We start from the raw sequence: 14,897 nt of genomic DNA, 5'->3' as shown, positions 1-14,897 counted from the left end.
TGGCCTTGCCTTTGGGCTGAGCAAGCACCTTGGGGCAGGGTTTATTCTAAGCATTTCCTCCCAACTGCACAAGAAGTCAGGGCAGCTTATCATCCCCAACGTGTGAGCACCTCCCCGAAAATGTTCTCATGGAATGAAGAGGAAAAATATGGAAGAGTAAATGAGAATGATTAGACAAATTAAGAGGCAGAGAGCCAGGAGGGGAAAGGAAAAAAGTGAGAAAGGAGAAAGAGGGAAATAAGACGAGGGAAAATGGAGATGTTTCGCAAAGAATGGGTGAGATTATCTTCCCTGCCTATACCATAGTTGAGGTATGAGGCTCCCTCCCTGCAAATATATATATATATATATATATATATATATATATATATATCGCCTTCTTCTTTGCAATCCTCCTGCATACCTCCATAGATTGTTATGTGCAGGCGTTCATGAATGCTTTTGAGTAGCCCCAATAGTTGGCCCCAATAATATATGATTTGTATAAGGTTATGAAGATTGAAAGGAAACAGTAATCATCTTAATGTTCCATGTCATTATCTCATTTTCTTATCTATTTCTTTTAAGTAACAACTTTGTTCCTTATTAAAGTTTTCATTCCCAACTGCACAAAACCTTAGTTTCAGCTGCACTTTTATTTTTCAGCTGCACAAAACGTGCCCACTGCACATTGCAGTGAACACTTCCTTCCTTCCTTCCTTCCTTCCTTCCTTCCTTCCTTGTGGATGCTTCTCGCAGCCACAAGCTCAGTGGGCTTCACGCCCCACCCTCATCTTCCTGGTTTGGGGAAACAAAGGGTGACATACTAGTGAGCTAGTATGTCAATATAATTGTTCTTCTCTTAGATTAATGGTAAAGAACTAGGTGGTGAAAATCACAATAAATCTGAAATAAGCCAGGTGTTTGAGATTGTGCTTAAAAGGAACTTGGCTATGAATTTGCTTCTATGTGTCTGCTGTAGTGGGGATTAGCAATTGAATTGGTGATCTGACCTGTTTCTGTAATAGCCAGGAGTGCAGTATGAAATACTGCTGGAAATCAGAGTTCAGCCAACTGAGAATCTGAACTTTTCTTTTAAAAACTGATTCCAGCCTTTATGGCTGCAAAGATATCACTGGAAGTGTGTCATAATGCCTGCTGAAATCTCAGTATTTGATTTCTTTGATGGTGATGTAACCCACTTTTGTTTTTGAGAGGCGTGTTTGTAAAATAAACACAGGAAGTGGTGTTGTTGTAGCCATGCCCTTTCTTTTTCCAAATTCTGACTACATTTCACAACAGTAATGCTTTAGTTGTAGGATTCAGAGATGATCAATTATATCTTACTTTATTGTCTTTTAGATTCGGATTTACAATTCAATAAATCAGACATGTGACCAAGGCCACACACCCTTGGGGACAGTTATGTTAGGATGGGCATGCCTCCTTGGGGGCTGGGCATTTGGGGGTGGGCACGTCTTCTTGAGGGTCAGCAATGATGTCCTCCTTTTTGGTTTCCAAAATATGGTCACCCTACTGAAAGGCAAGGCCCTCATATTACAAGCTATTGCTGATTTTCAGGTCATACAGCAATGTTGGCCTGGTGTTGTATAGTTTGGTCATGTGTGCTGTCCAGATTTATCTGGTGCAACGGCCACGATCATGGGGCTATGGAAAGGGCCCGTAAGAAGGTGAACACCATGATATTCAGAGACCTGTCCAAATATGGGAATTTTAGTATTCAACATCTCGCTATACAATTAAGCCGGCGGGAGCTATACAGTGCATTTAACAGATTTAGGCAACGATCTTGTGTTGGAGGATCTTCAAAGGGGTCTCATGCAAATAATATTAGCTGGGTTTCGTGGGGGGGGGTAGCAACATTTTAGACTGTTGTTTTATACTTTGAATGTTTTAATTTTTGTGAACAGCCCAGACAGCTCCAGCTATTGGGCGGTATAGAAATGTAATAAATAAATAAATAAATAAATAAATAAATATAATCTAAGCGAGTTGCTTGATGCTCCCTGTGGCGCTAGATACGGGCATCCAGAGTGGGAGTGGGAATGGTGAGCATTCACATGGCGCTGTTCAAAGTGACTGGTAAGTCCGAGGCTCTCAGCTTTGAGCCCCACGGCCTACCTGGTAGACATGACTTACTTTGGGGCCGACCCTACTCACCCACTCCAGAGCTGGATGGCCTGAGATAGGGCGTGACAAAAGAAGGTCCCCCGACCCCACAAAGGGCAGGCCCGGGGGAAGGCGAAAGATGCAGCACCTACCCTTGGGCCACGAATGGCTCGCCCAACTTCAGGGGCCTGGCAACAGGCCATACTGGATGCCCGGTAGGATTCATCCCCTTTTGCAGATCATTTAATAAAATGTGGCCCTGTTTAAATCCAGCTGTTGTTGTCTCTTCTCCTTATTTATCGACCTTCGCACCACAGTGGTTGCTGTGATGTTAAATTCTGTTCTGTGCTGATGAACAGAATGCCCTGAAGCTGGTTCAATTTAAGGGCGGGCAGACTTTTGTTGTTGTTGTTGCAATTGTTAAAGAATTAGGAGTCAGACACCCTTGCTGATCTGTTTCAAATCATCCAATGATCGTCCAATAGATTCAGGCCTTCCATCTGCCCACCCCTGAACAAGCCAATAATAAAATCCACGTAACCATACTGAATATAGTGTCCCTGTAATGGCACACTGGACAATCGCTTATCATTCCTGACTTCCCAGCTTAGTAAAGAGAGAATTGCTTCTTCTACTGTGCCTCAACTATTTTTAAAATCCATTCACATGTTGGTTTATCTTATTGATATGCCCCGTTTAAACGGAAGGGCCTGGCTTGCAAACCTCCACATTCAGAGGCTTGCAGGCATCCTTTGCTGTGCGGCGGAGCAGCAGGGGCACTCCTGGCCTCTGTGCTCCTCCTGCTCTGCCTCTTGGCTAGGGCGGCATTTGGGCTCATCTAGCCAGGACCCATCAAGGCAGGACAGGAGGGGGCTGCAGAGGTCTGGGGATATGTCAGATCCTGGCTTGGGCAGTCCCCCCCTCCCTCCCTCCCTCCCCCCTCTCCAAGGTTGCCTTTGTGACCGTGGGGAGGCTGCCAGTGCAGTTCTCTCTGCCCCAGCTGCTTGGGGGGAGAGGGAGCGGTGGGGAGCATGGATCCCTGGATCTGCATTTGGAGCAGTGTTTCCAATCTCAGCTCCAGCAATCCCAATTATGCTACCCCCCCCACCCCCAGGCTCTGTCTAGGGGCCATAGGATTCCTCCCTAAAGCAGTTTAAACGATATGGTCACATCAGCAGCAGTGAAGGTAACGTGTGTGTGCGTGTTTCTGTATGAACACAAACACACACCCAGAGAGAGGAAAGATAATGCAATATCCAGGCATTGGTGCTGTCGAAAATGCATCAAAAGTCAAATTTCAGGGATCTAGTTAAGCGCAAAAACAGTCAAGAGCAAGACGTCCAATAACAAATGTGGGCTGTCAAAATGGTTAAAGTAATTGTTGGAACTCGTTAGCAAAGTCATAGCTACAAAATACGGCATTTTAATACTCATTTGACCTACTTCTTAACATTTTTCACTTTTTCAAAGAAAAAGGCCTACGTTACAAAGCTAGCCACAATTTTTATTTTCACGTACAGTTGGTTTGAGCAACAACAAAAAAGTCTTTTAGCAGCACATCATAACGCAATCAGGCAATTAAACCTCTCACCTACTGTTTTCATTGTTCGTTCAGCAAAGAGGGACATGCAGTCTTAAGTTGGCACCAGAGACTGGTTGGGAGTATTTGATACAGCTCAACAAGCAGCATCCATTGCAATTACGGTTGAATTCGGAAAGAGTTATGTCTTCCATTTACAAAGGCAGTATGCAAATTTGGCATAATTGTCTTCAAAAGAGCGACAGGGATTTCTAGCAGCTGGGGATCTGGATCATAAAACTCAGATTGTGTTTCCGTAAACGCGCGCCGCCTGCACCGTCCTTGTGACCAACCCGGAGGCTGATCAAAAAACTCTCATTATCTGCCACGAAACAGACTCTGGGGGCCTTCCTAGACGAGGCCAGATGACGCACAGGGGAATCCGGGCCCAGGCCGCACTGAGGCCTCCTCCAACGCGCCATAAGCAAAGTCGCTTATGGTGCGCTTTTTTCGCAGCTCCGGCCTCAGGCCGGAGCTGCGAAACGTCTGGGAAGGTCCATGGCTTTTTGCGGTTACTCGCTTACTCGCGAGTAGCCATGAAAAGCCGCAGACCTGGCACAGCGCTCGTATGAGCGCTGTGCCCATCGGCCCGGGGGGGGGAAGAGAAGGGCAGGGGAAAGGATGGCAAGGATGGCAAGGGGGGAGGGCGGGTGAGAGAGCGCCGCGCGCCGCTGCCCGAGCAAGCAGGCGAGCGGCGCTTGCAGGGGCAATGCCGCCCCATGCCAGGCCTTGCCCGGGCAATCGCCGCTCGCCTGCTTGATCGGGTGGCAGCGTGCGGCGATCTCTCACCCGCCCTCCCCCCTTGCCATCCCCCCTTGCCATCCTTCCCCCCCCCCCGTTTTTTTAAAAAACCCTTACCTTCTTCGGAGTCTTCAGGCCGCACGCGGCCCCTTTAAACTAAAAAAAAAAAAAAAAATGCTGGACGCTGCAGGGCTTGCGTCGTCCCTGCGCGTCCGGCGTGTGGAACCCTGGGCGGCGCGCGCTACCATTACCGCGCCTTCGCCCCGCCTCCCTGCCGGGATAAGCCGGCAGGTCTACCAAAGCCCTGGGTGAAACAGGCCTGCCCGACTTGCCACGTCTCAAGCCAAACCCACCGGATATGGATTGTGAACTGCCGTGTGCTTGATTCCTGCCACCCCCACCTCGCAAACCGGGCTTATGTTATCCAAGGCTGAGAGACTGTATTCATTTTGTTGGCCAATGCATTGTGCAGGTAAAGAGAGAGTTAAAAGAGCCTGTGCTGCAGTCTACTCAGGAACGCTTCCCGCATGGCGATTTCTCAGTGATTAAGACCCAACCAATTGCTTTTCAGCCCATGCAGGTGGGAAACCAAGTGCTTATTGGTTGCCTGTACTCCCTCTCGGCGTCATAGTCTGGAGGCTCAGCGTCACCTCAAAGAGGGCTCTGAATCCAGTGAGACACTGGTCGGCCAACTCCAGGGAGGTCCCTCGGGAACCTCTGATGCCTCCCCAGACCCAAGGACTCAGCCCTCCCATTGACCTCAGGTTCCAAGGCTCTCTTGCCTAAAGCATCTCAGGTCCCTCAGCCAGAAGGACCTTAGGGCTGCAGAAATGAGCATGGGCCCTTTAAGGCTGCAGTCAGTATCCACTGGGAGGTGGAGCTTCTGAGAGACCTGAGCAGATGAGCCTACTTAAGCCCTCCGTTGTTGCTTGTTTCTGAATGGAACAGCAGCTTCTTCCCTTGTTGGAGCTACCCTAGTTTAGCAGAGGAGGAGGAGGAGGCGAAGGCGAAGGCGAAGGCGAAGGCGAGGGCGACAGAAGAGTGCTGTCCAAGGTGCTAGTAGTCTCTGCCTGGGTGTGCCCTTATTCACTGTGCTGAAGTACTGACTGAACATAACCTTTGCCTTCCTAGCTGTAGCTTCCTTCTACCAGAGCCTCTTGGAGCACCTAACTGACCAGCAGTCTGCTTCCCCCAAGGCTACCCAGGTCAGTGGGGAGGGTACTTATTTGGAATATTTATATACCTCTCCCCATTGGAAATTTTTGGAGTGGTGTACAAGATAAAATGAAAATAAAAACAGAATAAAACAGTTAAAACAAATTTTAAAAGAAGCAAAAACAGAGATTCAAGCCTGCATATTAAGGAAAGGCTTCTTGGAATAAAGATGTTTTCAGGAGGTGCCGAAAGGAGTACAAGGTCGGAGCCTGCCTGACCTCCAGAGGCAGGGAATTCCACAGGAGGGGAGCCACCATGCTGAAGGCTCTTCCCCTGGTGGATTCCAATCGGAGGATGGATCTGTGTGGAACCCCCAGGAACAGGCCCTCGGATGACCTCAGTGACCGGGCAGGTTGGTAAGGGAGAAGGCGCTCTCTCAGGTTGCGATCACTCACCTAATTGCTCTCATGGGTGGGCACATGAGAAGGGCCTCTCTTTCTGATGTTAAAGTGCAGGCAGCCTGATACCGGTGAAGGTGGTCCTTCAAGTAACTTGGTCCCAAACCTGTAGGGAGGGAGAACTAAAGAGCATCTTATGCCCTCAGTTCTTATTGAAAAAGAAGGTCATGTTTTTTAAAATATAATTTTAAGTTTCTATTACTTCTGCAAGACCCCCGAAATCCAACATTCAAGTAACGTAATTTTACTGCTACTACTTACTAAGGCATCCCCCCCCCCTGCAATTTTATGCTTGTGATATGGGAGGAATCAGCACCACTTCTGAATCCCAGAAACAAGAGGAAGCTTAAAAATTCTGAATAAATGGTAAGATTTATTCCAGGAAACGGTGAGGTTTTTCCCCGACTACAAATATGACGTGCCAACTCTCTCCACCACAAGCCGTGATTCTGGGAAGCACGTACTTTGAGAGCTCAAACTCAATTTGGGGTATCGGAAGCATCTGGGAAGTAGAGCACATGTGTGGCACTCGTGGACATGTACACGAAGGCACCCTGCTGGCTCCTTTCCAATGATGGGTAACTTATAGTAGGACATTTTTATTTCGTAAAGTGAATCAACATCTTCAGCCAACAGAACCAGCACGCTCCCAGACCTTAAACTCTATGTGACGCTCTTGCTCCATATCGCTAAAGCATCACTAATCCAAATGCTCCCCTCATAACTGAGCCAAGTGTTACACGGTACAGAGGTTTGGGAGTCCAACCGAGGAAGGATGGAGCTCACGGACGTTTCCCGCTGGGACTTTCTATACAAAACCCCTTTCCTCAATTCCAGCTGGGATGAAATCGACCTGTTAAATTCTGCCATTGTTTAACATGAAATTATTGATTCCCTACATTTTCAAAACGTGCTGCATCAAGCTCATGGCATCTTCTGCATGTCGGTTGATTCTTGCAGATGAATCCCAACTTTTCAGGTGATTATGGTCTCCCAGGGTGGCTGACATCCGTAACAGAAAGCGAGACGGGCCCTGCCCTCAGGGTTACCAGCTAAAACGACCCACAAGGGGAGGGGACTGGAGGGAAAAGGAAGAGGAGGGAGATCAGTTCCTTCAAGGCCAGAACAAGGGGAGGAGCTATACGTGGGCCCAGAAGTGGTGTTTCAGCCCAGCCGATTTCCCTTATGGTGCTCTTGAGGTTGCCGGGGCCGACGGAGGGGTCCAGGGCATCCTCTCCCCTCCCTTCTTCCATCCCAGGGGGAAACTCTCAGCTGCAGCCAGTGTCCTTTCTGGCTGGGAGAGAGGGAGGGAGGGAGGAGAAACGAGCCCGTTTCAAGTGCTCCTTCTCTGGCCGACGGATGGGCCATGTTGGCCTCCCCCTTGGCACTGCTGCCTGCTGAGAGCCTGAGAGCTGGCTCAGGAGGTGTTGTTGAAAAGGACTTTGAACAGCAATGAAATTGGCTCCAGGGCCCAGTCCTCACATTTTCCAACCAGAAGAGGAAAAACAAGGAAGAGAGAAGAAGCCACTCTGTGGTCTGTGCTCTTGGGCTTTGATCTCTGGATGCTACCTGTGGACCATGGACTACAACACATGATACGGAGCTCAGAGAACCACGGTGAGATGTCACTTTGTTGGCTTTGAGAATTCATGAAGCTGTAATTTACTGAGTTAGAATTCAAAATGTACGTTGAAGCCAGCCTCGTGCTCACTGACATCCTCCAAATTCCACAATAAGGCAACAAAAAGAGCAAAAAGAACCAACAAAAGAAACAGCAATAATAATAATAATAATAATAATAATAATAATAATAATAATAATAATAATAAAAACCAGCAGCCACAATCATCATATCAGGCAAAGGCTAGAGCAAAAGCATCAGTTTCCAAAGACTTCTTAAAAGCCTGTGATGATGGAACATGGAGCACTGCAGATGGCAACTCATTCCAGAGATGTGGGGCCACTGCAGAGATGGCCCTCTCACATGTGGTCACCCAACTAAGTCCTCTTCCAGGTGGGCAAAGGAGAAGGCCTCTCTTGCTGGTCATAACATGTGAGCAGCTTGATAAGAATGAAGGCAGTGTTTTAAGTAATCTCATAAGCATGACATGGGCACCAGCCCTAGAGACAACATGAACTATGAAGCAAGTTAATTCACTAAAGAAAGATTATGTACGGAACGGAATAGTGATATTTATTTTCGGCTTGATGCTTGATGATAGTTTGGAAGGACTGAAAGAAACTAGGAGGCAGGAGTACAAAGACAGAGTCTTGTTGCAGCCAATAATATTATTAAGAGGTCCTAAATGTAAAACCTCTAAGGAAGCAGTTATAAATTTAATCCCATAATAGTCAGGTTAGTGCCATCAGCCACATGGCCATCTCCCCTGCAAGGAAGGCACCCAGGCTGCTCCTTGGCTGGTTGGACGGTTTCACTTGGTGAAGCTCCCTCAGAGCCCACGCATTCAGCAGTCTGCAGGGCAACCCATCTTCTTGGAAGAGAGGGACAGGACTTGGGTGGCCACAAAACAGACCTGGCTAAGGAGGCTGACCAAATACGGGTCACCCTTGTAAAATCACAGGCCATACCCAAAAAAAACCCAGTCCTGAGAGGACCAATGGCCATGGCTGAGCAAGGTTGCTAAGTAACCATGGCATGTCTTCCATTGTGACACGTCCCCCAGCTGGGAGGCCTTCAGGAGGCCTCTGGGGGAAGCGGTCTTTGTGGGTTGTGAGGAGAGAGAGAGAGAGAGAGTTAGCGAGTTAGAGAGAGTTGGAGAATTGGAGAGGTATCGATCAGTGGAGAGTTTTGTTATTATTTTCATTATTTATTTATTTATTTATATTTATTTATATTATTATATTTATTCATATTTTTATTTATTTATTTATATTATTTATTTATATTATTTATATATTTATTGTTTATTATTTATTTATATATATTATTAGAGTTAGTGGGAGGGACAGTGAGGGCGTTAAAGAAATATTGATTCCTTTATTTATATTTATTTATTTATATTATTACATTTAATATTATATTTATTCATATTTATTTATTTATTCATATTTATTTATTTATATTATTTATTATTTATTTATTTATATTATTAGAGTTAGTTAGTTGGAGGGACAGTGAGGGCTTCTAAAGAAACATTGAATCCATAAAGATGTGAGTAACATTTTTTATATTCTGCTTCTTGCACTAAATGTGATGGTTCAGAAACCTAGGGGGACTCTCACTTTTCTTTAATGGCCACGTTAAGATTAGAGAGAGAGAGAGAGAGAGAGAGAGAGAGAGAGAGAGAGAGATGGATAGATATCTTTATTTCCAGGCAACAATAGAGATTGCTTCTTACATGGTCATAGATTCATAGGGTAGTAGAGTTGGAAGGGGCCTATAAGGCTATCGAGTCCAACCCCCTGCTCAGTGCAGGAATCCTCCCTAAAGCATCCCTGAGAGATAGCTGTCCCGCTGCCTCTTGAAAGCCTCTAGGGTGGGAGAAGCCACGACCTCCCTAGGGAACTGGTTCCATTGTCGTACTGCTCTAACGGTCAGGACGTTTTTCCTGATGACCAGCCGGAATCTGGCTTCCTGTAACTTGAGCCCATTAGTCTGTGTCCTGCACTCTGGGGTGATTGAGAAGAGATCCTAGCCCTCCTCTGTGTGATAATCTTTCAGTATTCGAAGAGTGCTCCTAACCCCCCTAAAAAGCCCAGGCAAGGAGCTTGGAAGAGGCAGAAACTAGCTGCAAAGCTCAGGGGGCATGCCCTCAAGGGACCTCTGCCCCCTCCATACTGTAGACTGGAACCAAAAAGCTATTTGAAAAGGTTTTCAAGTAAGAGGTGCCCAGATGTCAGAAACCTCCTTCCCCAAACACACACAGCTGTTTGCTCAGGTTTTAGCACGCTACTTGCCCGCTGTTTAAGCTTGAAGTCAACACCGGCCCAAAGTCACCCAGTGCATTTCTTGGCTGAGTGGAGACTCGAACCCAGATCTCCTGAGTCCCAGTCCAACACTCTAACCATTACATCGCACTGATTTGTCATAACTAGTCAAATTGATTTCAATGGGTATACACTAAGTATGACAGAGTCTGGCTCCAGCCAATAATGGACCTCAAATAAAACTTTTTTGAAAAAAGTCTTAGAAACCTCATGAAAGAGAGAAAATATAATGGAAAATTCTTTCTGAAGTAGTTATACATGTTGAGCTCCCCTCCCGTATTCATGGCCCTTGGTGGGCTAACTTGGCTGTGGTGGGAGCAGTGGGCGGCTGAGTCTATCCACCCTTTCAATGTCCCACAATTCCTCAGAGGAACATGAGCTCACAAAGGATTTGGATTAGGGATTTGAGGCAGCGGAAGGAAAAAAGAACTCCAGATATTTGGGACTTCAACTCAAAGCATTCTTGACCATTAGCTGTGCTGGCAGGGGCTTCTGGGAATTAAAGTTCAAAATACCTGGACTTCTGCCATCTGTCTGGGCCACTTGTCTTACAGTGAAGCTGCTTGGGGAATACGGTCTGCAGGAGAAGCCCTTTCGGAGGGTGGCATTAACCACAGAGGCCCATGTGCCGGCCACATGTGGAAATGTTTTCTCCTGCACTGTTCCCGCGTCGAGGAATGGGTTCTCTCAAGAACTCTATTGGCCCCTGCTCCCTGGGCCTTGGTAAGGGCAAAAATACTGGCATACTTCTAAGAATCAACAGCTTGGAAACAGGGCAAAAGATGAGCAAAAGACACCCAACACATGAAAGAGAATGAGCAGCATTACTTGCAGGGAAGAATAAATGTTTCGTTATGGGACTAGAAACCTACACCAAGCAGGATATAACAATTTGAAAACGTTTTGAAAACAGTATATGTAGTGTGTCCTGGGCCCGAAGAGTTGTCAAAACCATTATAAACTGTTTTAAAGCTGTAGTGTAGATCCTGCTCTGGTTTAGTGTTTTGTGAGTCAAGCTGGGTGGGAGGAAGAACTTCCCCTTAGAGAGAGAGAGCCCTAGATGCAAAACGGCCATCATTCTAAACGGTCAAAAACTCTCTCCCCAAGATGCTTGTGCCACCAAATGCAGGTCAGTCATGGAGATTTTCGGTGGCCTCAGCTGACTGCATTGTATGGCGCGAGAAGGAACTGCAGGCCCCCTTCCTCACTTTCCCCCTTCTCTCTTTTAGGCTGCGGAAGCTGCGAACTGCCTTCTGGCCTGCCAAGGTCCAGCCAGCCAAGGCAGAGGGGAGCAGGTCCGCCAGGGGGTGTGCATCACCTGTGGCACCCCCAAGGCCCTTCTGGTGGCCCTGCTGCCGGAAGTCCAGAGTCCATCCGCTGGGGCTGAAACCTCTGAAGCAGAGGAAGGCCCTGGACCCGAGCTCCCTGCTCCGGAGGCTGGAGGCCCTGGCGGAGGACCGGAAGGCCGCATCAGAGGGTTCAGGTGAGGTGACGCCCACAGCTCAGGGGAAGGGCTGGTGGAAGGAGGAGGCAGGTCTGGGGTCCAAGGCCTGAGAGGGAGGCAGCAGCCTGCCTTTGGAAGAGGGAAGGACTCGCTCATTCCTCCTGCCATCTGCCCTGACTTCTCCCTCTATTATATCCACAGTCACAATGGCTTCAAGCACCTGGTTTCCTCCGGCCTTGACAGACGAAGAACTGGCCAAACGGCATGAGATCGTGAAAGGTTTCGTAGAAGACGTTCAGGCTGGAGAAAAGGTACAGCTACCCCCTTCCTCGCCACCCTTAACACAAAACCCTGGGTTTCCAGATCCCCCTGCACAGGTGCCGCCCACCTTGAGCCTCGGACCAGGCCCACTGCTCTTTGCTCCAGGGGGAATCCAGGAAGGCAGTTCCTGAGTTCTCTGAGTATATAAGTGTTATAAATAAATAAATAAATAAATAAATAAATAATCTCTGCTCAACAGCTTTCGGAGCTAGTTGGGGGGTTTCCGACTCTCCTTCTGTTTCTATATAAACCGATTTCAGCATACCTGAGCAAATACCTATCACCAAAACCTGAATTGGGTTTTTTGTTTTCCGCCCTGACATGAAGGCCCAGAAGTGTCTTTCCATGATTAACAGCCTGAGTCTTCCAATTTTCTAGGATTTTGAGAGCCTGGAGAAGCTCACTTTTCTCCAGGCCTTCATCTCCACTGCATTGGCCACCCGGGGGAGCAGGGGGTGGGCGCTGGAGCTCCCCTGCTCCAAAGACCACTTAATGAAGGCAATAGCGGTGAGTGAGATGTAGCCCCTGCAATCCAGTGGGAAGGGTGGGTGAGGAGCCCTGAAGCTCCAACCTGGGGCTTGAGAGGGCTTTGACTGTAATATTCCCCCCTTTCCCTGTTGCCCTCTCCCAGGTGGCCATGGAGACCCAGCCCGGGGCAACTCTCCCGTCCATCATCCTGGTTTGCGCCCTGAAGGCGATCTACTGTCTGAGGTATTACAGTGGCTTACAGGATCTGTCCTGGCTGGGGAATGGTGGGAGGTTTAGGCCTTTTCTCTTCCCCACCTTCCCCATTCTCTTTCGAGGTTGCTCTTGCTTACAAACTGGAGCCAAGGCAGAGATTTCCAGGTTGGATCACTGGAGGTGGCTGGGAAAGTCCCGTGATCCAATCTCCTCCTTCCAGAGGAGGAAATCCACATTGCGTTTTGACCAGATACCCTTGGCCCAGCCTGAACAACTGCCCTTCCCTCCCTCACTAGAACTGATTACTTTCCCTTTTCTCCTACCAGCCAAACCGGACCTGCATTTTCCCAGGACCTGGAGTCCGAGGTTTTACGGTTGGCTCTCCACGAGATCTTCAGCAACTCCAGGAGTGGAGCAGCCCCTCAGCATCAGGTAAATCCTGGCCAGATGCATGGGTCTTGGAGCAAAGACCATGTTCTGGGCCTGTGGTTCATGATCCCTTCTCGAACTGCCGTAGCAGAGATCAGCTTTGTGATCTGGGGGGCAGATGTCTGTGCCTCAGGGAAGGAGGGAAAGGGCTGAGTCTTTCCTCCCTTGCCCCTTCTTTGACCTAAATAAAGAGGAGGAGAGGGGTGGATGGCCAAAACATGGTTGGGCTGGAGGGAGGCGACCTTCTTGCTCCAGGGATCTTTTATGTGGGCACCTGTGCATCCATGGGTGCCACATTGCTGATTCCTGCCAGAGCCTAATTTGCTACCTTGGCAGGGGAGATCCTTCAGTGACTACACCCTGGTCTAATGCTCTCTTTCTCTCTTTCCTTTCAGCACCTCTGCAAGCGATATTGCTATGAGACCTTTGAATTCATGCTGAGGGGTTTGCTCAGTGGGGAGCCAACCATGGGCCATGTAATATTTTTATTGGAGGTGAGTGGGGATGCAGGAGAATTTTGGTTTTGCTCACAAGACATGTGAGGACACCCAGTCGGGAGCCCCAAGTGTGAGTGGGAAGTTCCTGCATGGATTCTGAGCTGCTGCTTCCCTCCACAGAACATGCACTACTGGATAAGGTCCAGGGATGTTTTGGAGAGGTGGAGGGCCCTCGTTGCAGCAGCGGACCTCCTCGGGTTTGCCCTCCACCTCCGTGAATTGCCCGTGAGTATCCCCACCTGCTGGCATGGCAGCAGCCCTGAACTGGGACTGTAGGAGACTCCACAGAAGTGGACCCAAGCTGCTCTTGGAGGGAAAGGGAGCTCTTTTCTCCATATAATGAGCAGGGGTGGGGAGGAACCCGAATCAGGGCCACCGTCAGGGGGGCAAAGGGTTACAGCCCTTCCATCCCAATGCCGGTCCCATGGGAGTCCCCCTGGGGGCCTGTCGTACATGCAGTTTTCCAGGATGGAGGCCCATTGAGGGATGAGAGAGAGATCTATCTTGTTTTCTTTCGCTCTAGACGCCTGGAGAGCACCCGGTCCTTCTCCGGCTTGTGGAGGAAGTGAAGGAGCTCCTCCTTGATGGCAGGGAGGAGCTCCGGAAGCAAGCCGAAGAAGCCCTTCCCTTGTACGAGGAGCTGCTCCGTCTCCAGAGGGGTAAGTTGGCTAGAAAGAGTGAAGATGAGGAAGAATGCAGAGGAAGCACAGCCTTTCCTGCCCAAAGAGAATTCAGGAATGTCTGCCCTAGCACCCTGAATCCTTCAGTTTTGGGGTGAGATTCCCCAATAAGACCAAACAACCTCTTTCACTAATCCCACTAGTACGTCATTACTAAAAACACCCCCAATTAGTGCAGCTTTTAAATGTGACCTCTACAGTGGCCCCTGCCTTCATGTTTTAAAGCTACTCTCACTTTTCTGCTTTTCCATCCAGATGCCGTTATAATTGAGGACCTGGACTAAATTTCTTTCCAGGTCCTCAATTACACTATTACCACTAAGAAAGCCAACACTATGGCCAGGCAAGACAGCCAGGAGATTCAAAGGGTCTTCCAGATAAAGGAAAGTGCAGAAGGTGAAGTGGAACTCTACAAGGCGAAAGTAGTGGCCAAAGGTTTTCTGCAGAAGTTTGGAGAAGACTTCGATGGAACCTTTGCCCATGTTGTGAAGTACAGAACCATCAGGATATTCCGCCAGGCAAGACAGCCAGAAGATACAAATGGGTCCCCAAGATATTTTTTAAAAATGCAGAAGGTGAAGTGGAACTTTTCTGTGGATGTATGGAGAAGTATGGAATTAGAGCACCGTCAGAATATTCCCAAGTCTAGGAGCATCCAGAAAGATGTAAGCAAGGAACAGAGACATAAAGATGGCTTTTCTTTGTGGAGATGTAACAGAAGAACTGTTTATGGAACAACCTCCAGATTTTACAAACCGCAAGCAAGCAGATCTTGGGTGCAAATTCAAGAAAGGACTTCATGGACAGAAACAGGTGGCAAGATCATTTTACAGGTCCTCAATTATGCTACCACCA

This window comes from Elgaria multicarinata, chromosome 2 (genome assembly GCF_023053635.1).
Source record: "Elgaria multicarinata webbii isolate HBS135686 ecotype San Diego chromosome 2, rElgMul1.1.pri, whole genome shotgun sequence".
Taxonomy (NCBI): domain Eukaryota; kingdom Metazoa; phylum Chordata; class Lepidosauria; order Squamata; family Anguidae; genus Elgaria; species Elgaria multicarinata.
The sequence above is the reverse complement of the archived record's forward strand: the minus strand, read 5'-3'. Positions refer to the sequence as shown.